This window comes from Castor canadensis, chromosome 19 (assembly GCF_047511655.1).
Source record: "Castor canadensis chromosome 19, mCasCan1.hap1v2, whole genome shotgun sequence".
Classification (NCBI taxonomy): Eukaryota; Metazoa; Chordata; class Mammalia; order Rodentia; family Castoridae; genus Castor; species Castor canadensis.
This window is the reverse complement of record NC_133404.1, coordinates 6,572,761-6,595,390: the sequence shown is the minus strand read 5'-3', so window position 1 is coordinate 6,595,390 and position 22,630 is coordinate 6,572,761. Positions and strand designations below refer to the sequence as shown.

General features: G+C 37.0%; 1 protein-coding gene and 1 non-coding gene across 8 annotated transcripts in view; one reads left to right on the top strand and one right to left on the bottom strand.

Moving 5' to 3' along the window:
- Peak1 (pseudopodium enriched atypical kinase 1) overlaps positions 1–22,630 on the bottom strand; it is a 249,793-nt gene that overhangs the window by 94,507 nt on the left and 132,656 nt on the right. The gene's annotated exons all lie outside the window — the stretch shown is intronic.
- Positions 15,702–15,807, top strand: LOC141419375 (U6 spliceosomal RNA). The gene has a single exon (XR_012444150.1). It is a non-coding gene; the product is annotated as a U6 spliceosomal RNA (small nuclear RNA).

Here is a 22,630-nt window from a genome sequence, read left to right as displayed (position 1 = left end):
TTGTATGTATGATCCTGGTTCATTTAGTAAGCAACTATTAGAGTGTAGTTATAAAGGTATCAGATACCATTGTGTAAGTGTTCTTTAATCAGGATATATCTATATAGGTAGGAAATTAAAACCAACTTTATTTCCCAAACCTACTTCCTAGCAGAATGTAAAATTCCCATTAAGTAAATCTGATTAGGGTGCTGTCCATGCTGCAGTCCCACCAGTGCTTGTAGGCACCAAAGGGCCTGGATTGTGAAGGCTGGAAAAAACTAAAATCTCTTTTTGACTGAGATACTATAAAAGAGAAAATGACTTTCAAGCTATCAAAACCATAAAGAATAAAACTCCATCGAAAACAATACACAGCACTTAAAAAGTGCTCATTTTCTGCAAAGCACTTTGCCTTCACTAAGACTATTAAACCAGTAATACTACGATAGTTCTATGCTACCCTAATTTTATATGCTAAAATTCATTAATGGGGAATACTTTTATTATTACAATTGTTAAATAATTCTTTTTGACTCATGTACAAATTTTTTTTTACTTATTAAGAATGCAGACATCAACATTCCCTCCTTCCTCCACAAAAAAGAATGAGCACATTCAAGAGGTTATCAATTGAAGTATGACAAAAGCAGAATATAAGTGCAGTTTTGTTTTTCTGAGGGGGAGGGGTTGTTTCAATAACCAGCATTCACAGGAAAAAAAGGGAAGGGAGTGGAGAGGGCCAAGATTACTAATAGGTAAATGGGTAAGAGTGGTGCTTTTCAGTGAAAAGATTGGTAGCTGAAATTCTTTCTGACAAATCAGGTAAGATTATGGAGGGGTTGGTATAACTGTGTAGTTTTAGAAAGATGGTTAACAACAGTGTACTGTGCATTAAGATTTGACTGATTTAGAAGTAACAACTTCTACTCAAAAGCTTCAAAGTATCACAACAAATGCAATGCCTTTAGAAAGCTGCAATCTTTTTTGCTTAGTACTAGAGCACGTTACTCAAATATGGCACAGATCCCTTTTAGTAATGTCGACTAGAACTGACATGAGAAAATTACCAGAAATGTATTAGCAAAAATAATTATTGTGTAGCCAATACACTACCTTACTGAAATTCATAGAAATTAAAATGAAATCAACAGTGAGGAACCAGTTAATCATCTATTAAATGGCTCTGAAGTGGAAAAGTAAAAAAAAAAAAAAAAAAATCCATGCTTAATTGCTGGTATGCAGTATGCTACATACTTCTAAAAAGACTACAAAAAAAGGGCAAGTTTTTCAAGAGTGATAAGCGATACATAAAAAAAAATCTCTAAAACAGACAATGGAATGAAGCAAAAAGCAAACAAAGCACATTGCTTTTGACCTTTTAACTGATTTCTAGGAACTGATCTTAGAGGAAGACAATGATTAGTCTCTGTACACAAGTAAGTTTCTGCTGATGTTCTCTGCAGTGTTGCTTATTGATAGGAAAATGACAGGCAACTTCAACGTCCCACAATAGGGAACTGGTAACTTAAAACAGTGTATGATGTCACAGAGTATTATACAGTTGCTGAAGCGGAAATGATTACTTGATTGAAAAATGTCCATAAAATATCACTATGATATTTTAAAAGACTGAAAGACAAATTAACAAAATGTTAAAATGTTTATTTTCCTTATTTTCTACCATAAGCATGTATTTCAATGTTTACTGCTTTCATAATCAGAAATAACACTGAGTTTCTAAAAACAGCTGCATACACTCTCTATCCACATGCAATGTACTCCAGATATTCCAGATCTGATGGCTACACACAAACCTGTTCTGTCACTGCAGTTCTGAATAAGTCTGGCAAAGATCACTCTGATATCTATCACATGGCCAGTCACTCGGGAGGAATTACATCAAATTGTTATGAGTTTGGGGGTCCAAACGACTGCCCAGGTGCAGACTGATACTGAAGTAAAACTATGTGTGTCCTAGGCAAGATTTGTTCTCTAGAGGTGAGAGGGTATTGCATTGACCAGGTTTTGTATTAAATATCTTCATCATTTGTGAGCAGCCAGATGGCTGGTAATATGTGTAGATATTTTGAAACATAGGCTGGCTGATTTCAATGAGCTTTGAAATGAGACGAATGACACTGAGGCTCTGCACTGCTAAGCCCAGGGGTACTGAGAGAATATCTTCTTACAGATGAACACTCCATCAGCTAGAGTTCTCATTGATATAATATAGCTAATAGGTTATCCTGGAATGCATGTGCCATTGGAAATATCTCAGTCATGAAGCATCTAACTGGGCAAACATTTTATTTCCACTGTTAGGAAACTAGCAAACGTGACAGAGAAGGGTGAATGGAAAACTGATTATAGCCCATGTGCTCATATTTCAGAGTACAGCAGGGTGTCTGGTAAATGATTTGGGCAGCATACTCCTATGAAAACCTGCAGGAGTTTTGGGTTAAATCAAAAAGTGCTGCCTGAAAAGATCAGTCACCAAACAAATGCTGGGTTTCTTAGGCTTAACATGTAATGCCAACCTTATGTCATACTCCTCAAGGTGCCAGTTGTGTTGTTCCCGATGATTCTCTTCTGTACTGTAGTACTTAGAAAAAACTGCAGCAAGAAGGCCACTATTTGGGCATTTGTCAGCTTGAAAAAATTAGGTATGTTAGGATAGAATGGAATTAATTCCCTTTTTAAAAATAAAGTTGGGAATCTAAAATGTAATTTCTTCTGAATCACAAGGATTCTACTGGACATTCAGAAAGATGATTTGACTCCAAGTCTTCCAAAGTAATCAAATTAAATGTTTAAACATGAAGTAAAGCAGAAACAAAATAAATAAAAACACAATCTTAACCTTTAATTTTCTTTCACAAATCAATTCACAAATTTTTCTCTGTTAGCAACATTGCTAATGAAATGCCTCCTGACATTAAGAAAATCGTGTTTTTAGTGGCTCATGTGGTACAGCGCTTGACTGTCAAGTGTGAAGCCCTGAGTTCAAACCCTAGTACTGCAAAAAAGGGAAAAAAAGGGAAATTTTGTTTTTAATATTTCATTCTGTTCAACGGCAAGGAACCTTAAATATTAACTGTTAAAATGTCTACTATACTATAGGTATATAACACATATTATACCAGGTATTTAACACACGTTGTTGCTAATCAATTAATTATTCCAATGACCTTGCTATTTAACAGACTAGAGAGTTTTTGTTTTGTTTTCATTTTACAGACTGAAGGTCTAAGAAATTGAAGGTCAATGAAATTAAGTAACTAGCTCAAGGTCACATAGTCCAGGTCCTACTTTAAAGCCCATGCTCCCTAATTAAATAGGAAAATCTCTAGTCATCAACTGGTCTCAGTGATTCAATTTTCTTGCAAGGAGAAGCAATAAAAGGCTCAATGGAAGGCTCCTCTGGGGCACATCACGATAGCTTTTACACTAAGAATGAAGTTCTCACTAAAAAGGGGCGTGTCTTCCAGAGGCAATTTTCTTTGTCCTGGAAAGAACAGCAGTATGAAACAGTCTGAGTAGCAAATGAAAGGGCACAGAAAGCTAACCCTACAGGCAAACAGTCAAATACAGAGTAAGGAGACAGGTGTTATAGTAACAAGAACAACTATTTATAGACTTCTACTCAAAGTCACTTACTAGCAGCACTGGTAATCTTGGAAGCTTGCTACAACTGCAGTGTCAAGCTGGCCCCACTCCACAGCTACTGAACCAGTCTGTTTTTGTATGCACATGAAAGCAATGAATTTATTATTATTATGATTTTTTTTGTGCTGGAGATTGAGCACAGGACCCTGTCCATGCTAAGCACTCTGTCTGCTATGAATACTTTTTTCAACAAACTTCAAAGCATTACTTCATTCTTCCAGTCCAACCTAGAAAGAACTTGGCTTCATCTCATACTCTTCACTACCTCATCCTTAGCTTCCCCATCCCAGTATCAACAGAAAAACAGCACATGCCTTACCAGTTTTACTCTGAATGATCAGGGCCAAGACAGGTTTGTGGGGATAAAGCACACGTTTAAGCAAGAATTGTCTTCACCCAAATTCAAATTTTTCCTTATGATTTAACTGTCATAGCAAGTAATCTAAATCTTGTAAAATAACTTATTTCTTTTACCCAGTGAGCTGCTAGTCAAACAAGTAGGAAGTGGTAACACATTTGACTGTAGAGAATACTTACTTAAACCAATTAAGTAATTGACGTTACTACTGTCCTAGCATATAAACAAAGAAAATTATTGACACAGTCCTCTCCTCACTGAAATCAGTAGCTCCATCAAGATAGGTAAAACTGACAAGATGACAGTGAGTTAATCTGAAAGGGAAAATAATAGCTAAGTTTGAGAGGTTTCCTGGTCTGTTTTACTTATTTACATTTGTTAGGTTGATCAAATACTCATTTTGAACCACAAAGAAGAGGGACTTTGAGTCAAAATCCATCACTCTGGACATATCTTAAGAACCTTTTCTCATACCAATTTTTGTCATTTTCTTGCTAAATCACTAATAATTTAAAATATCAGAGTCTAAAATTCTCAAAATGCTGAAACAACATTGCTTTTTTTTTTTTCCTACCTAAGACTCTAACAAAGAAAAACAAAGTGAGACCAACAGACTGAAAGTACATGGGTTGTAACTCCAGACTTTCTCTACAACATAGCTTTGTGAACTTTTTTGGCAGTACTACGGTTTGAACTCAAGATCTTGCACTTGTTAGGTCAGCGCCAAACCCCCAGCCCTAAGTTTAGTTTTTAATTCTGCTACAGAAAGCATTGAGAAAAGACTGGTTCACCTAGCTAACATAATTCAGAAAAAGAGTTAGTCATATAATTCAATGTTCAAATTATAGAAAATTTTCTTAATTGAATATTTTTACTAGTACATTGTTCTTTTGTCTGCTGGTGCCTTCTTTCTGTGATTTCTTTTTTCTGCCAACATGACTGCTGACCTTTATTTGTCTTTGACTTACCAGATGGGTAAAGTCTGCCTAATTTGAGTGAGCTGTTGTTTTAGAAGGGTCAATTAGTTCTAACACAGGCATTCAGTTCAGTAAGCTGTCCTGCAGAGATACTTCTGACAGGGATAAGCCAGTATTTCCTGTTGTGCGCTAGTGCACAAAGGGGGAAAGGAAGCTGTAAGTAAATGCACACATTACCAGCTGGAGTCCCCAGAGTTTATAATTTCTGCCAGCATTTATAGGAGATTTCCACTGTGCTGCTATACCAGCATTTTCTAAGATTTTGCTGAATTATGCCCTCTGTAGGGAGAAGGGTGTTTAAAAACATCCAATAAAACCTGGATGATGTTTTTCCCCACGGTGGTATTTTTGGTGTTGCCCATCTCTTTCCACTTCCATGGGTGCACCTTCACATCTGATTATTCTGACAGTCTCCCACTGGTGTCTTTGCCTCTAGGTCCTCCCACTCCATCCATGTGTAGTTGCTAAAATAATGTTCCTCAATTTACCTGTTCAAAAATTTACAATGGTTCCTGTTTTTCCTCATATAAAACCCAAATTTCTTAGTTTCTGGGTTGCAAAATTCTCCACAATTCGAAATCAATAATTATTTACATTTACAGATAAGAGAAACAGAAGTACTTTGAGGAATCTCAGTTAGAGGAGGCCAGGCAATCTGATACCAGAGGTTAAGCTCTCAAACTTCACACTATGTTGCCCCTGTTAATATATGTGACTGCTACCTTGCAACTGCATTGAAAGTGTCTCCAGATTATTTCCCTAAATACAGTATTCTCTAAGACTGTGCATTACTTCTGTATGTTCACAGAGCCTACAGGTAGTTGACATTGAATATAATTCACTGACTGGTGTTATACTAGAATGCCTGTACAGGAAAATCATAATGCCAAGATCCCAACTGGTTGGAGTCAAAAGATCTCTGAAGTTTAGGTGATTAAAATTATTTTCAACTATTTATAACTTCACCTGCTGTAGGATCTGCTTAAAAATAGTTGTGGCATTAAATTTTCCTAGAAGGTGTTCTAGCAGAGAATTATGCAATTGTGCAACTTGAGCAGAGGCTTTCAAAAATATGTTTATATATGCATGTGAATATCCCTTATCTGGAATAATTGAGACCAGAAGTGTCTCAGATTTCAGACTTTTTTGATTCTGCAATATTTTCAAATACGTTGTGAGAAAACTTGAGGATGGGACCCAAATTTAAATACGAAATTCATTTATATCGTATATATACCTCTACCCATAGCTTGAAGATAACTGTATACCTTCAAAATGTATATATTTTGAATAATTTTACACATGAAACAAAGTTCCAACGTATAGAATTGCCCACTTGCGCCATTATATAAGTTCTCTCTTAGATTTTGGTACATTTCAGATTTTGGAGTTCTGTATTAAGGATGCTTGGCGTGTGTGAATAAAATTTATATATACACATATGACCACCAAGGGTTACATCAACCATGATACCATGTAATTGTTGACATTTGCAATGTTTAAATTCAATACTCACTGTATTCTATCTATGATGAAGCCAACAAAGTACAGAAAGTACAGTGAGAAGACATTGCAATGGTCCATTTCATGAGAGAATGCAGCCAGCTACTGCCTTATAAATGCTAAGCAAAGTTCATGCAAATTAAATACTTATGTTTAGCATTATGTTTTAAGTATTTAACCAATCCTTAACTAAGAAAAAAAAAAGATCAATGCTTTCTTTTTTAATTCTGTCAAGTTCACAGCAACTGAAAATTAAAAGGATATGTGGGTAAGGTTATACAGACAGGCAGGAAAGACCATTAACAGGAAACAGAACAGTAGCTCTCTTCTCATTCTCTTGTGGTTTTTCATAACATTACTAGTTACATATTCTGAAGATATTTCAACTAAAGCAAAACAAAACAAAACCTGTCTTTGATCTGAGATGTTTAAAAAGAAATCTGAAACATTATCATTTACAAATCCACAGACATTGGCCATGTAAGCAGACGATGATGGAGTTGCCACTACAAAGAACTGGGCATTCGTATCTTCTTTCACTGACAAAAGCACATTGTTCTATGGTTTTGCAACTAGGAAGTTTTTGCTCCAAGTTCAATGATACATCTATGTACCTGATCTTAAAATAAGACAAAGGACAACATTGAAATTGGTTCCAAAAAGAATTAGCTACTCTACAGGATGCTAGGGAAGGAGGACCAAGAGGCCACCTACTTTTTCTGCCACTATTTTCTGAGTTGTCCATATGTAAACCTGGACAAAAGCCCAAAATAAACTGGTCTAATTAAAAGATACCTTGAGGAAGTGCTCATACATATTCTTTTGGATGGAGAAAAAGTATATTGTAAGAAACACCTCACTTTTCACAGGTCAAGATGAAAACTTAGGGTAACTTCATGCTACTAGAGTAACAACACCTTCCACTTACTCTATGCCAAGTGCTTTTTCATCTCTCTCCTTCGACCTCTCCCCACTACTTTATAAAAATTACCATTCCCACTTTTTTTTTTTTTTTTTTGCTGGCTGGCTCCAAATCCATATTTATCTCTGTGTTCTGCTCCTCTTCTGATTTTTTTTGTATTAGGTGCAGCCCAAACAGTATGGATGAGGTATGTGTTTGTTACTTAAGACTAAGCACTATTTACAAATGTTGAGACTTTCTTGTTAGAGTATTTCCATGCAATGTTCCCTTTCTTTTCCCATTAAAACTTATTTTCATTATTCTGTGTTAACATTTCTTTTTTCTTTTTTTGGTACTGGGGTTTGAACTCAGGGCCTACACCTTAAGCCACTCCACCAGCCCTTTTTTTGTGTGATGGGTTTTTTTTAGATAACGTCTAGTGAACTACTTGCCCAGGCTGGCTTTGAACCGTGATCCTCCTGATCTCTGCCTCCTAAGTAGCTAGGATTATAGGCGTGAGCCACTGGCGCCTGGCTACCATTCCCATTTTATAGACAAGGAAACTGAAATTCAGAGAAAATAAGTGTCTTGACCTTGACTCACCCCAGGTCTCGATCATATACCTAGATCGTAGCAATTCTGAACTCTGGACTAATATCTCCTTCCAGTTTGTCTTTTTCTATTTTACTACAGTATAGTAGTTTTCAACCTTTAGTGCTTGTCACAATCATCTGGGATCTTTTTCAAAATAGAGAAACATAGGTTACATCCCCACAGATCCTAAGCCAGCAGGTCTGAGATGGAGTTGGAATGTCTTTATTTTTAAACAGCACCTTAAGAGGGCCGGGGTTGTAGCTCAGTGGTAGAGCATTTGCCTATCATGTATAGGCCCTGAGCTTGATCTCCAACAGCACAAAAGAGCAGGGCGGGGGGGGGGGGGGTGGGAGTGTGTGTGTGTGTGTGGAAACAGTTTAAGTGTTGCTAATGTACACTAAAAGGAGAATGTATACTTATTACTGGGTTGGAAAAAGAACAGCAGGACAATCTAGATGTAATTTCTTTTGTCATTTTGTAAAACAGTCATGCATGGTTTAACGACATGGCTGTTTTGAGAAATGTGTTGTTAGGTGATTTTCTTGTGCAAACATCACAGCGTACTAATGTAAACTAAGACAGCTAGGACATCACTGGGCACTATAATCTTACAGGTATGGGACTGTCACCTTATAAACAACCTGTCATTGACAGAAATCTCGTTTTGCGGCATGTGACTGGAAATGTCTTTCAGCAAATTTCTTTTTCACTACATATTTTGCAGGCAATTATTAAATTTTCCCATTTTCTATCAGTATGAAATCCCTAAGCATGTAAGAAGGTTGAAGCAATAAAAGTGATACAGAAGCACACCGACTACAGAGGGAACATCAAATAGGGATTGATGTGTTTCACAGATAATCTGAAAAATAGACAATTTACAGGCAGAAGAGAAATACCGCTCCAATACAATAATTATAGACAAGAGTCAAATAAATAGAAAGTAACAATTTAAAGAGGTACAGGCTTAGTGTTCAGGATCTTATAATATATAAAAATGAGATTTCAACAGAGACAACCATCTCCAAACTGTTTTATATCTTTTCTGCAGAGATTAAGGAAAATTCCATAGTTTAATACTGTTTCAGTACATAGTGTTTCTTTTGACAAAAATAAGGAATTGTTGTATTCACATCACTATTCATTCCATAAATGTATACTGGACACCTGGAGCACACAGGGCATCTTACTACCTCTCATCTTTTACCAGTTCATTTCAGTACCACACTCCTCTTGCAGCACTTCTGATCCTGTACTTCTTATCGGGTGGGTACCAGGCCTGTTCTGTGTCTATACTGGGTACCACAGACTAAGTGAACGCAAAGTCATGTTAAGTAAAATCTGCTTTGGCCTGGATGTGTCCAGAGCTTTGGACACATAACTTCCTTTCACAAAGTGTGACCTGAGAGGGAGGACATGGATTAAAATAGCACACATCTGCCTGGAACTTGCTCTTCCACAGTCTAGCACTAACCCTGAAAGGCTGAGTAGGTCTCAGGCAAGACCCCATTATTACATTTGGGGGCTCCTGACCCTTTTGTCTTTTTTGGCCTTTCTTGCAGAAAAAATTTAAAAATCACATTTTCTGATTGCTTTGATTCAGGACAAATGTTAATAATACCATACATCAAAATATTTTGTTAACACTAGAAGTTATTTTTCTTCTGATTTTGTTTATTTTTGTAGGGCCTTGCACACGCTAGGCAAATGCTCTACCACTCTTCTGATTTTAAAAGACGTTAAAACATACTTGTGGGCCCCTAAAAGTAGTGAAGGCTCTAAATACTGCAGGCTAAGTTGGCCTGGTTTTAGGCCTTTAAGGTTTGACAGTCGAAGCCAGCTGTGCTCTCCTCTAGGAGACTGGGTGGGTCGGCCAGAGGAGGCTTCTCTATTGACCCAGGTTATGTTGGCTCCAGAAAGCTGTCTTTTGTTATCAGGCTACTCCAGGGATTCTCACTCCCATAGCACTTCAGAACCTACTTCCTCATTCTAAAGCAGGCCTTTCCTCAGAAAACCATTTGGAGAGACTCTGCAGTACTCAGCAGAGATCAGCTGCCAAAGCTCTGGTAAAGAAAACAATCCCCAGCGGTTCAAGGAGACACACCTCCCTTAGATCCTTTCTCCTGAACTGAAAAGGAACACTGGGCAGAATACACGAACATTTTAATATCTTTCGCAATGTGCCTAGAGACATCCTTACTCTCAGAACACAGAGAAGGATTTTCTGGATTAAACATGATTTTGTTTCGAATACATTCACTATGTGAAAAACTATCTCATTCATAGAATAAAGGAAGGTGTAACTTTAACCAGAGGGAAAAACGGAAAGAAAGTCAAATCTCGTCTAATACTTACCCATTCAAAGAAAGCTTTAAAGGTAAAGTGTATTCTCCATTCTGATTGGTTTACTCAGAACGAGGCTTATTCTCTCCAGTAACTCAACATTGATTACTTTGCCACATCAGTTTTCTGAGTCTTGGCCATTTTTGTCACACATTCCTTTTCTCTAGCTGTTTCTGATCTCCTATTCAACAAGTATTATTTTGTGACTACAATATGCCAATTAAAGCTTGGGGTATACAAGGACTATTAAAGCTAGATGCTCCTCTCCAGGAGCTAATATCAAGTATAAAACATACTACATCCATATTTACAACAGGGTAAAACATTATAGGTGCCATTAGAAGGTCCTTATTTGGGGAAAAAGGTGTCTGGAGACATGCATGCAGGTGACAGCATTTTCTCCTACTGAGAAAAGATTACTCAGAACTGGAAAGAAGGTAGAAAAGAAACAACATAGAAAAGACAGAAACAAAGTGTGAAACAAAGGTATAAAATAGCAAGAAGATAATTTGGCTTAAGCATGCAGTACCAGTATGAAATGAAAAGCAAGATTAGAATAAGATCTAGGACTTGGTCTTGTGCTTTGCTTTCATTCCCTGTAAGCCCAGCCCAGGGTCAGTCATTAACATTTGGCAGTTAACTTAAACTCAGAGAAAGCATCAATGATGCCTACAATAAACCCAAGACCCAATATATCTGTCCAAAGCCATATAATAAAAATAGCAAGTCTACAATGAAATAATAAGGTTCTTAGAAAAAAAAAAGCCCCCTATCAAATTCATTACAAAAGAGCTACAGAAAGATCGACTATAAAAGAGAATAGGTTTGGGGAAACATGCTAACCTTCCTCAATTAAATTCAATGGTTGAAATTCAAAATTCAGTGGTTGAAAAATTGTTAGTAGGCACTACAGGATGTTTCAGAAGCTCAGAAATAAACTGTAAAAAACTACATTTAAGTACGTTTCAATAACAGCAAATCTTTGTGCTTCAGCCTGCTCAGTCTAGTTTTTAACAAGTCTTCCAAGACAGGCATAAATTTAATTTAATATAAGAAACTATAATGGCTTCTCAAGCAAAGAGAAGCTGCTAAAATTAAAACAAAGTTCAATTGAGAACAAGCTGTAAGTGCATAATCAGGTATGTCTTAGGGAATTAAAGATGACATCTTTATTGTGATAAACTACCCAAATTAAACTGAAAAATCAGAGTTTTTCTTGTAGCAAAAAGTTTTTAGAGTATCACTTTCATATATGCATAAAGTATTCAAATTAAAATACATATATAGATTCAAAAATGTCAGAAGTAAATGGGTAAATATTTGAGCAATAATTGCATGAAAAATTATAATGCATGTGCATATAATACGATACCTGTTCATTTAATATTTTAAAAGCTAAACTTATAATAGCACAATTATTATATTCATTTCCTCTGACCAATAATATATTCACTACAAGTCTTGGCAGTCAGATCTTCCTACACACTCATACAAATTCTTTTTCTTTCAAACACTTCTGCCTGTGCTTAAACAGACATATATGAAATTTAAACAAAAACAGGTATTTGCTCAAATATTACCATAATGACCCAAAGCTACATTCCATGTGTCAAGAGTGGTCCACAGCCCACAGGAATCAGCTTCGCCCAAGCTGCTTGCTTAGCACACAAATCTTTTCTCCAGTAATTCTTGGATTTCACCAAGACATAAAATCATCGCCCCATCATTTAATCAGTATTCTTCCTTCCTTACCATTCACCCTCTTACCCCTCCTTCCCTCTGTTCCCATTCACCCTCTTACCCCTCCTTCCCTCTCTCTACTTGTGAGGTGTCAACCCAACCACTGGCTTACTCTAGGCCCTTTCTGAGAAAACAGTGCCAGGAAAAAAACCAAACAACAGCACATACTGTGCTCATTTAAAATTTATTATCAATTTCAAATCTCAAATGGGGACTTTTTACCGTCATACACAGAATCCAGGCAATTTCTTCTATGAAATGCATACAAGGAATTTTGTGATAACTACTTCACAAATTTTCTTGTCTCCTCAAATCTCCCAACATCTCTCCCCCGCCAGGGAACTTACTACTGATAACTTTGCCTTATACTCCAGTGGGAAAACAGACCCAACCAGAGGAATTTTATCATTTTCCTCCAAATTCTACTGACCTAATGGAATCTACTCTCACATACTTTGTTTTCTCTAGTTTTACAATGGAAGAAATGTTCATTGTTCCTCTTTAAAGACAACCTGGCATGATTTGGATCTTGAATATCTCCCAAAGGTCAAGAGTCAAAAGCTAGGTCACCAGCCCGTATAGTGGGAGGTGGTGGGACCTTTAGGAGGTGAGGCCTAGTTGAAGGAAGTTATGTCACTGGGGATGTGCCCTTGAGCAGAGTATTGGTATTCTGGCCCCACCCCTGCTCTCTCTGCATGCCAGCCACCATGAGGTGAACAGCATTACTCCACTATGTACTGCCTCACCTCAGGCTCAAAAGCAAAGGAGCCAGCTGACCATGGACTGAAATCTCAACCCAAAGTAAATCTGTCCTCTTTTAAGTTGTTTATCTCAGGTATTATGTCATAGTGATGGAACGCTAACTAACCCATGTTCTATTTGTGGCCAGGATCTATTCACTTTTGACTTCTCAAGGACAGTTCCTGCAATACCACTCTTCGGTATCATCGAAGTCTGCAGTCCAGGTTAACTGCCACTGACATATGAGGGTGCCATAATCTCATTCACCTTAAGAAACCACAACTTCTCCCTTGTTCTCATTTCTCTTCATCCATTTTCTCCCCAACGCACTCCATTAGGGATTCATTCCAATCTGTTCACTGAAACTGTTAAGGTTACCAAAACCAGTCCATCCTTCCTGGGATACTTACTTTTCCAGCTTTTGGAGCAACCTACTCTTGGTTTTCTTCAACATCACTGGGTCCTTCAATACTAGTTCTCTCAATGTTCAAGATCAAGAACACTCCTTAGTACCCCTACCTCCACTCCAGTTTTTCCATTCTCTGTCCTTGTGATTTTACCGAGACCCATGACTTGGACACCATCAAATATTTATCACTCTCAAATTTTATTGCTTTTCTATATTGCTCTTTTAAACTCTGGCCTCCTTTATGCAACTACCTTGTTGACATTTCTACTTGTCATCTAAGAGACATCTCACATATAATGAAGTCACAAAAGAATTTCTGGACTCTAGTCTCTTATGTGCAAAGTCCTCCCACCATTCACCCACTTGTCCAAAAAATAGCAGTCATTTTTTAATTGTTTTTTTTTCTGTCAGTTCTCTCTACTCCATCTAGTACACCAGTTAAATCTTGCTACTTTACTTCTGCTATTTATCTCAAATCTAATCATGCCAAGCTGAGATCAGGTCAAGCTTTTATGTGCTTGATGCCAAGTTCTGTGTGAGGTCAACTCCATTTCTATGCCTCTTTGCCTTTTAGCCTTGTCTTCTCTTTGACAACCCCACATCCACAGACTACTTCAAGCCCTCAGTTTCTTATTTAAACAACTGCCTCAGCCATCTAACTGGTCTTCCTTCAGACCCTTCAAATCTCTCTCCTGCTAAAGCACTCTTCACATTGTTACCAGTCATGGTTCAGAAGCATTTAATGGATCCTCGAAACGCACAGAAAAAGTCCTAATCCCCTTGTTAGGGTACTAATAATCCTCCATGATTTAACTCAACTTATCTTTTCAGTCTCATCTCTCAGCGTATTCCCTTCAACTACTTAACCGTTTCCCAAATATGACATGTATAACTGTCTTTAAGTTTTAGTTCACGGTGTTCCTTCGACTAGCAACAATCGTGAAGTACACTGACATTAGGAGACCTGAGGAGAAGTTCCAACCCTGTCATCTGTTCTCGAGTTCTAAGCCTCATAGGCAAAATAAGAAAAAAAAAACTACTAGACTCAAATTACATACAGATGTATCTGAGAGTGCTTGATAAACTCTACAGGGTACAAAAATGCTGTCAAAGTGTAAAACTTTACAGTCTGACATGTAATAAGAGAGTATCCATGTCTGCAGTGCACTTGCTGTTGCTGGGTCTATCAACTTAAAACATTTCTGTTGGCACCAGTGGCTCACACCTGTAATCCTAGCTCCTTGGGAAGCTGAGATCAGGAGAATGGTAGTCCAAGGCCACCTGGGCAAATAGTTCGAGAAACCCCATCTCCAAAATAATCAGAGAAAAGTGGACTGGAGGTGTGGCTCAAGCAGCAGGGCACCTGCTTTGTAAGCATAAAGGCTCAAGTTTAAACTCCAGTCTCATTCCCCTCACCCCCTCCCAAATTCTGCCAATCTGGCATATTAAAACAATTTTATTGTCTTTTTTTCTGAATTCACTTATTTATAAATAGAACAAATTTTATTGTCTCTAAAACTTCTAGTTCCCTATTAGCAAGATTAGGCTTTGTGTGTATACGTGTGATGCGGGGGCTTGAACCCTTGCACGTTGCAGGTAAGAGCGTGACCACTAGGCTACATCGCCAGCATTAGCATCTTTCAAAACTCACTGGTTACTTTCTGTTCTGAGAATCCCTCCTCATATTTTTTCCCCACCTTCCTATTTCTTCCTGCCTTCCTTCTCTCTTCTTCTTATAGATACAAATGCTTTCTTTGTTTTATCTGGCACTTACATATTTAACTAAGGTATCTTGCCATAAGCAAGTTTTAATTTTGATGTAGCTAAACTTATTAATCTTTTATTTTTCATCATTTTGGGACCTGGTATCTCACTTAAGGACGCTTCTCTACCTCACGGTCATAGATACTTCCTTCTAACATTTACAAAGTGTTTTTATGTGGATTTTTACCAACTTTAGAATGCATTTTTGTAAATGGTGTGAGAGATGTCACACGTTTTTCTAAGTGCACATCATTTATTGGCTAGTTCATTCTTTAAATATTGATCTTAAAATCACATTTACTGTTTACTCTGCTTTATTGATTGTGTTGCTTTTTTCTATGTGAAAACTGCCACATTTTATTGAAAGCTTCTGGGGCATTATTGAGATGATTATATAGTTTTCTTCTTTAATAACTAAAAAAGTAAATTACACAAGTACATTCTGCAATGCTGAAAGTCACCTTTTTATTCCTGGGATAAATTCGATGTAACACATTGCAAATTCAATTTGCTTACACTTCATAATTGTTGAGTGAAAAGGGCTTGTAGTTTAATTTTCTTCTCTTTTTTTTTTTACCATGTGCCCTTTCCTGGTTTAGGCACTATTGTTACCTTAACACCACATAACCTGGAGGGTAGGTTACTATCTTTCTTACACAGTATGCAAGGTTAAATAAGCTTTCTTTAAAAGTTGCCCAGAACTCACCTATAAAACCTAGGCTAGTGCTTGTTTCGGCAGCACATACACTAAAATTGGAACAACAGAGAGAAGATTAGCATAGCCCTGCACAAGGATGACATGCAAATTTGTGAAGCGTTCATGACACAGGTCATTCCAGAGGCACCTGCACACCCATGTTTATTGCAGCACTATTCACAATAGCCAAGTTATAGAAACAGCCGAGATGCCCCACTACTGACGAATGGACTGAATAAATGTGGTATCTGTACACAATGGAATTTTACTCAGCCATGAAGAATGAAATCCTGTCATTCGCAAGTAAATGGATGGAACTGGAGAACATCATCCTGAGCGAGGTTAGCTAGGTTCAGAAGACCAATAAACGTATGTTTTCCCTCATATGCGGACTTTAGATCAAGGGCAAATACAGCAAGGTGATTGGACTTTGGTCACATGATAAGGTGAGAGCACACAGGGAGGTATGAGGATAGGTAAGAAACCCAAAAAACAAGATAGCATTTGACGTCCTCAATGCAAAGGAACTAATGCAGAAACTTTACAGCGACAGAGGCTAATAGGAGAAGGGGATCAGGAACTAGATAAAAGGTCAGTTCGAGAAGAATCAACTTAGAAGGTAACACATATGTACATGGAAGCAATGCTAGGAATCTCCCCGTATAGCTATCCTTATCTCAACTAGCAAAAATGCTTTGTCCTTCTTATTATTGTTTATATTCTCTCTTCAACAAAATTAGAGATAAGAGCAGAACAGTTTCTGCCTGGAAGTGAGGGGGCAGATGGGGGGGGGCGGGGGGGTGGAGCTGGGGAAGAAAGGGAAGGTGGGGAAGGGTAGAAGGGAGAAATGACCCAAATATTGTATGCACATATGAATAAACAGAAAAAAAAAGTTGACAAAAAGAAATACATAATAAATAAATAAATAAATAAATAAATAAAAACCTAGGCTATTTTAGGGACAGAATTTTAAAGTTCTCCAGTTTTTTCTCATAATTACTAGTTAACTCAGGGTTTTAGCTTTCCTTTTAAGAATCTTCATAAATCTTATTTTTCTGTAAATTACCCACTTTTTCCAGGCGCTTACATTATTAGTATAACCTTGTATGTGAGCTCTTATAATCTATAATTTTAGTTATGCTTCCTTAAAAATTTTTTTTTTTTTGACGTACTGTGGTTTGAACTCAGGGCCACATGCCTGCTAGCAGGTACTTTACTACTTAAGCCACTCTGCCAGTTATTTTTTTTGTGTTGGGTATTTTTTAAGATAGGGTCTCTCAAACTATTTGCCTGGGTTGGCCTCGAACCTCAATCCTCCTGATTTCTGCCCCCCAAGTAGCTAGGCTTAAAGGTATGAGCCACTGGTGGCTACTTTTGTAAGTTCTTACAACTGATTAGTATATTTCCTTTTTGAGACTTGCCAAGATTTCTCAACTTTATAAGTCAATATTGCCACTGGATTTCAACTTGTCATTATTAATTTGGTCCTTTATTTTGATTGAATTATTTTATCATTCCACTTTGAATCTTGAATGCAACTGTTAACTCACTTATTTTATTTAAACACATAATCTGATTTCATGAAATGAAGATCTAAGTCATGCATAGAATCATGAAGTAGCTATGGTGGTACAGGCCTGTAACCTCAGCTAGGCGGGAGGTTTTGGCAGAAGGATCACTTCCACCCAAGGGTTTATGGCCAGTCTTGGCAAAATAGTGAAACCCCACCTTAAAAGAGTGTAAAATAGTAAAAGTAATACACCAACCACCATTACATTCCCCTGAAAGAAAAGAGAAGTGTTAACAATGAGTGTCATTCCACACACCTGAGCACATATGGAGATGAGTGGGTGAATGAACAGGATTGCAGTTACTGAGATTACAGAAAATATTTTTAAATGAGATTATGCTATGAATACAATTTTTAAAATAATAGATTAAGTTTTAACATGAGTTAAGAAGAAACAAGTAACATTGAGGATATGAATTACTTTTAGAAAAGTGATTCCTCATCTAGAAAAAATAATTTTTTTTTTGAGACAGTGTCTTGCTAGCTAGCCCAGGCTGGCTTTGGACTCATGTTCCCCCTGCCTTAGTCTACTGAGTTCTGGGATTACAAATGTATGCCACCATGCTCAGCTCATCAGAAGAAATTATTAATCCTAAAATATTTCTGTTAAGGTTAAATAAAATGTTTATGAGATGATTAACATTTTAAAGTTCTCTAATAGTCTAAGAAATGAATTAAAATGTGAGTTTCCTTTGAGTAAATTTAATTTATTTATTTAGTGGCACTAGGGTTTGAACCCAGGGCCTCACACTTGCTTGGCAGGCGCTCTTACCACTTGAGCCACTCCGTTAGCCTCCTTTGAGTAAATTTTTACAACCACAGGTCTCCATATGCAGAGCTACTGGCATCATTCTAAGATTTCTTTGTAAAGTCCCTTTTTACCTTATCTTATTCCTAGAACTTAGAAGTTTTTTTTAAGGGGGTGGTACTAGGCATTGAACTCAGGACCTTGCGCTAGGCAAAACTTCTACTACTTGAGCCACACCTCCAATCCTTTTGTGTTTAGTTTGTTTTCAGATAGGGTCTTGCACTTCTTCCTGGGCTGACCCCAGACCATGGGATTATATGTGTGTATCACCATGCCAAGGTCTTTGCTTTGTTTTTTACATCTCTAGTTTTACCTTTTAGAGTCTTTGAAAATGACTTACATAATTGTTTCTTTCAGCATTTGTTTATATGTTCTTTGTGTCTTAAAATCTGATAAAATCTGTGAATCTATGTTTGAAATGTCTGTTAAATCACTTACTAGTTGCTCAATTCAAGCATATGTGTTACATGTACTCAAGAGCTACTACATAGGATATATAATATACACTTTTTTTTCTCTCTGTTCTGTTCCTTTATGAAAGATATGTGTTAAAATCTTCCACCATAATTGTAGGTTTTATTAGATTTTTTTTCATTGCTACTAGCTTTATTTTCTTTGTTAAAGCTGTTACAAAAAGAACTCATACTGATAAAAAAATCTATCAAGAAAATAACGACGCCAGTACCGCCCCCAAAAAGAAAATAATGAAATACCTCTTCATTTTTAAAAAAAATTCAGTGTTTGCCTTGAATGTTATGGTTAAGCCTAATACCTTTTGTTATTATTTGCCTGGTTCATTTTTTCTGAACTTTCTTGCTTATACTGTTACAGTGTGCTTCTGTTTCTCATGCTTTTTTGTAGTTTCTTAATTTCCTTTTCCTGCGCTATGTTAGACTGACAGTTTTGTGAGTTCCATTTTTCTTTTTTCCTCATGGTTTTGCAGAAAAAATTTGCATCTTTTCTTCTATTAATTATGTTTACCATGCATCTTTGTGTCACCGAACAATGTCAGTTTTGCCATTTGGGCAGATATTAAACTCTAGGTTCAAAATTATTTTCCTCAAGACTTTTGAACATGCTCTTCCATTGGTCTTGCTGCATCTAGTATTATTAATGAGAAGTATGACATCAACGCTATAGGATCAGCAATCTTTCTATCTCATCCTCAATGTCTCTCAACTAACCCGTTTTCTTCCTAATTCTCTATTCTTCCTTTTGAACTTCATTGCAAAAAGCTCTAAAGTTTTCTTCCTAAGTGGATGCAGTGTCATCTTGTGTGTCTTTGAGGACAGTAATTACATTTATTCTCAAGTCCTGCTTTGCTTTCTTGACTAATCCTGATCACTTGGCTGCTAGTTCTTCCATCTGCATGTAAAGCTTGGTGACCTCCGTGAAATGAATTTTTTTCAAATATTTTGTGATCCCAGGTTGTGAGTTCATCAGACTTTAGCGCGATCTTATAGTCTACAGCTGGAGTATGTAATTAGAGCAGCATTGGGAGGTGGGGGCAAACTGTGCCACTGGGTGGTAAACACAGATAGATAGTATTCTGCCTGCCTTTGCAGGGGGGAAACAGAGGCAAGAGAGATGGGGTCCCATGCCTGCTTGTGCAGCAGGCTGAACGTGAAGCATCCTTTAGTCACTTAGAGCTGTCATAGTATTCCACTACTATGCTTATTTTAGATTATCGTTCTTATCTGCATTTCAATGCCCTTTTCTGGTTCTTCATATTTTTTTTTGGCCCATTTTGCTTTTTGTTTCCCACCACAGTTTCTTTAATACTACATATTCTTTGGAGGAGGAGTGGACGGTTATTTTTAGGAAAGGGAGGCTGCAGTATGTTCTCACTGCGCCATGTTGTATTGGAAGTTTCAATCAGATATGTTTTGGCAGAGATAAATGGATAATACTGCACATACTTCTAAAAGAAAATGTGTTTCTCCTACCAGTAAGCACAGGGCATTTATCCAGTGGCTTCTAACACTAGATGCTCATTATTAATCTGAGCAACTGCTGAAACATCACAGTCTAATTTCAGAAATCCTATTTTAATTGGACTAAAGTGAGGAACACTAGTATAGTAGAAAAACTGTAGGTTTGGGGATCAGACAAATTTGAGTTAAAATCACCACTTCCTAAGCTCTGGGTCTTTAGGCGAGAGCCTTAGGTTGTTAGTTTTCTTAGTTTTGGGGAGGCTTAGTTTCTTCAGCTGCACTGGGTTTAAAGGCTGTAGTGAAGACTGGAGACAGTGTAAGAAGAGAACTGGCATCAGACAACCAGAGCAAGTGTTTAATAAATGTGAGCTCTTCTAAAAACATTTATAAGTGAACAGATAGAAACATGGCATTAAAAGAGAGCTCAAATAAAACAGAATTTGCCTCCATATGGTAAAATTTTACAATGATGAAAATTTAACTCCAAATTATAGAAGCTGACAGTCATTACCAAATGTTTCAAGCTGACTGGTGACTATGGGATTTACACTGTTCCTGTCACATTTCACCATACCTCCAGCTCTTTTCTGCACTTTTGCTTCAGGGCACTTGACAAAGACGATTCTCCAGGCGATCTTAAGGTTTTGGAACCATTCTCAATACACTTCCAAATTTCCGAATAAAGCAGTTAATAGCAGTGGTAACAACCACATCATAGGCTTGTTTGTGCTCATTTGAACGTTTTTATGACAAGTAGATGAGTGCTTTTAAGTTGCAGGAGATGAGCAGAGGAATGAGAGAGCTGTGGATCCCAGGAACAAAAGAAACGGCAGTGTTTCCCATGCATGAAACAATCCAACCCTAATTACAGCCAGCTGGATATAGTTTTGTTTTCAAGAATGCTTGAGATCTATTAGCAAAATACAGTGATGCATCCTTTTGCTGACAAGTAAATCTTCCTATCTTTATCATCTGTAAACTAAGAAGCATTAGTATGCCACTTGGTGAAATACAACTTCTTGATAAGTAAAACCAAAGGAATTTTTAAAAGGTTTTAATTAATTTCCAAATATAACTATATTGCTTCACCACTTCAAAACTAGAAAAAAAAATTTCCCTATTTAAAAAAAAACATTTAAGTACGTTGACAATCATGACGATGGTAGATTAGAAACTTCGTTCATGTGACTTTGGTGCACCAAAGGACACTATAAAGAAAGTAAAAAAGGCAATTTACACAATAGAAAATAATGGATCAAAATCAACATAATCTGAGAACAGATTAATATTGAGCCTATACAAGGGACTCATACAACTCAACAGCAAAATGAGACATACCTCAAAGTTAACAGAAGGGAAAAAGGTAAGACTAAGGACAGAAGCAACTATAATAGAAAACAGGAAATCAATCAAACCTGAAGCCAATTCTTTGAAAAGATTAATAAAATTGACAAATCTCTAATGAGACTGACCAAAAAAGAGAAGACCAAAAAATGAGAAAAAGGAAGGATGAGCTAGAACTACAGGCCTTGAAGACATTTAACAAAAGATGTAAAGCAAACACTAGGAACAACAACTTTACATACTGAAATTTAAAAGTAAATGAGAAATCATCTCATTAAAAACTGCAGTACCAAAATCTGCCCAAGGTGGAAAAGACAGCCTCAGCAGCACTATTCTTCTGAATGAAACAGACTTTGCAGTTAAAAACCTTCCACAAGAGGTTTCAGTTTCTAATTCATCTGTAAAGAGCCTGGAAGTCACCACGCCATCCTAATGGGTATCAACAACTCCTCTCACACATTAGTAGAAGTGAGGTTGGGGGAAAATGCTGCCTGCAAAATGGGAGAGAAAGGCAGCCCGATAGAATCATAATCACTTATGTTAGCCCCTTTAAAAATGAAATTCTGAGGTATAAGCCTAATGAAGTATGCACATCACCTAGATGAAAAGAACTCAAAGAGCTAAGTAAGAGGAAGTGTGCTCCATGTTTATGGATTGAAAGAGCAATAGTAGTCAGGATGTATGTTATCCTCAACTTTACGGATTCAATGCAGTCAAAACCCAGAATGTTATAAAGTGGATTTTGACAATTAATTCTAAAGTTTATCTAGAGAAGCAGAAGATCCAGAAGAGCCAATATAATATGGAAGGAACAGTGCAAAGTTGGAGCACTGAGACAACCAACCAAGACGTCCAGACAGCAAGACTTACTTAAGGGCAGGTGGAGCAGCTCAAGTGGTAAGAGTGCCTGCTTGGCCAGTGTGAGGCCCTGAGTTGAAACCTCAGTGCTGACCAAAAAAAAAAAAAAAAAAAAAAAAAGACTTACTTAAAAACTATAGCAATTAAGAAAGTGCTATTAGTAAATGAATAGACAACAGGTCAGTGGAACAGAATTGTGAGCCCAGAAACAGACCCACATAGTCAACTAAGTTCTGAAAAAAGAAATAAAAACAATACAATAGAGAAAAGATACTTTTCAACAAATGGTGCTGGAATAACTGTACATAAACATGTGAGCTGACACAAACCCTAGACACTTTACAAAAATACTCAAAATGAGTCACAGACCTAAATGTAAAATGGGAAACTATACACACCTAAGAGAACATGGAAGGAAACTGATTTAACATGGGTTTAGTG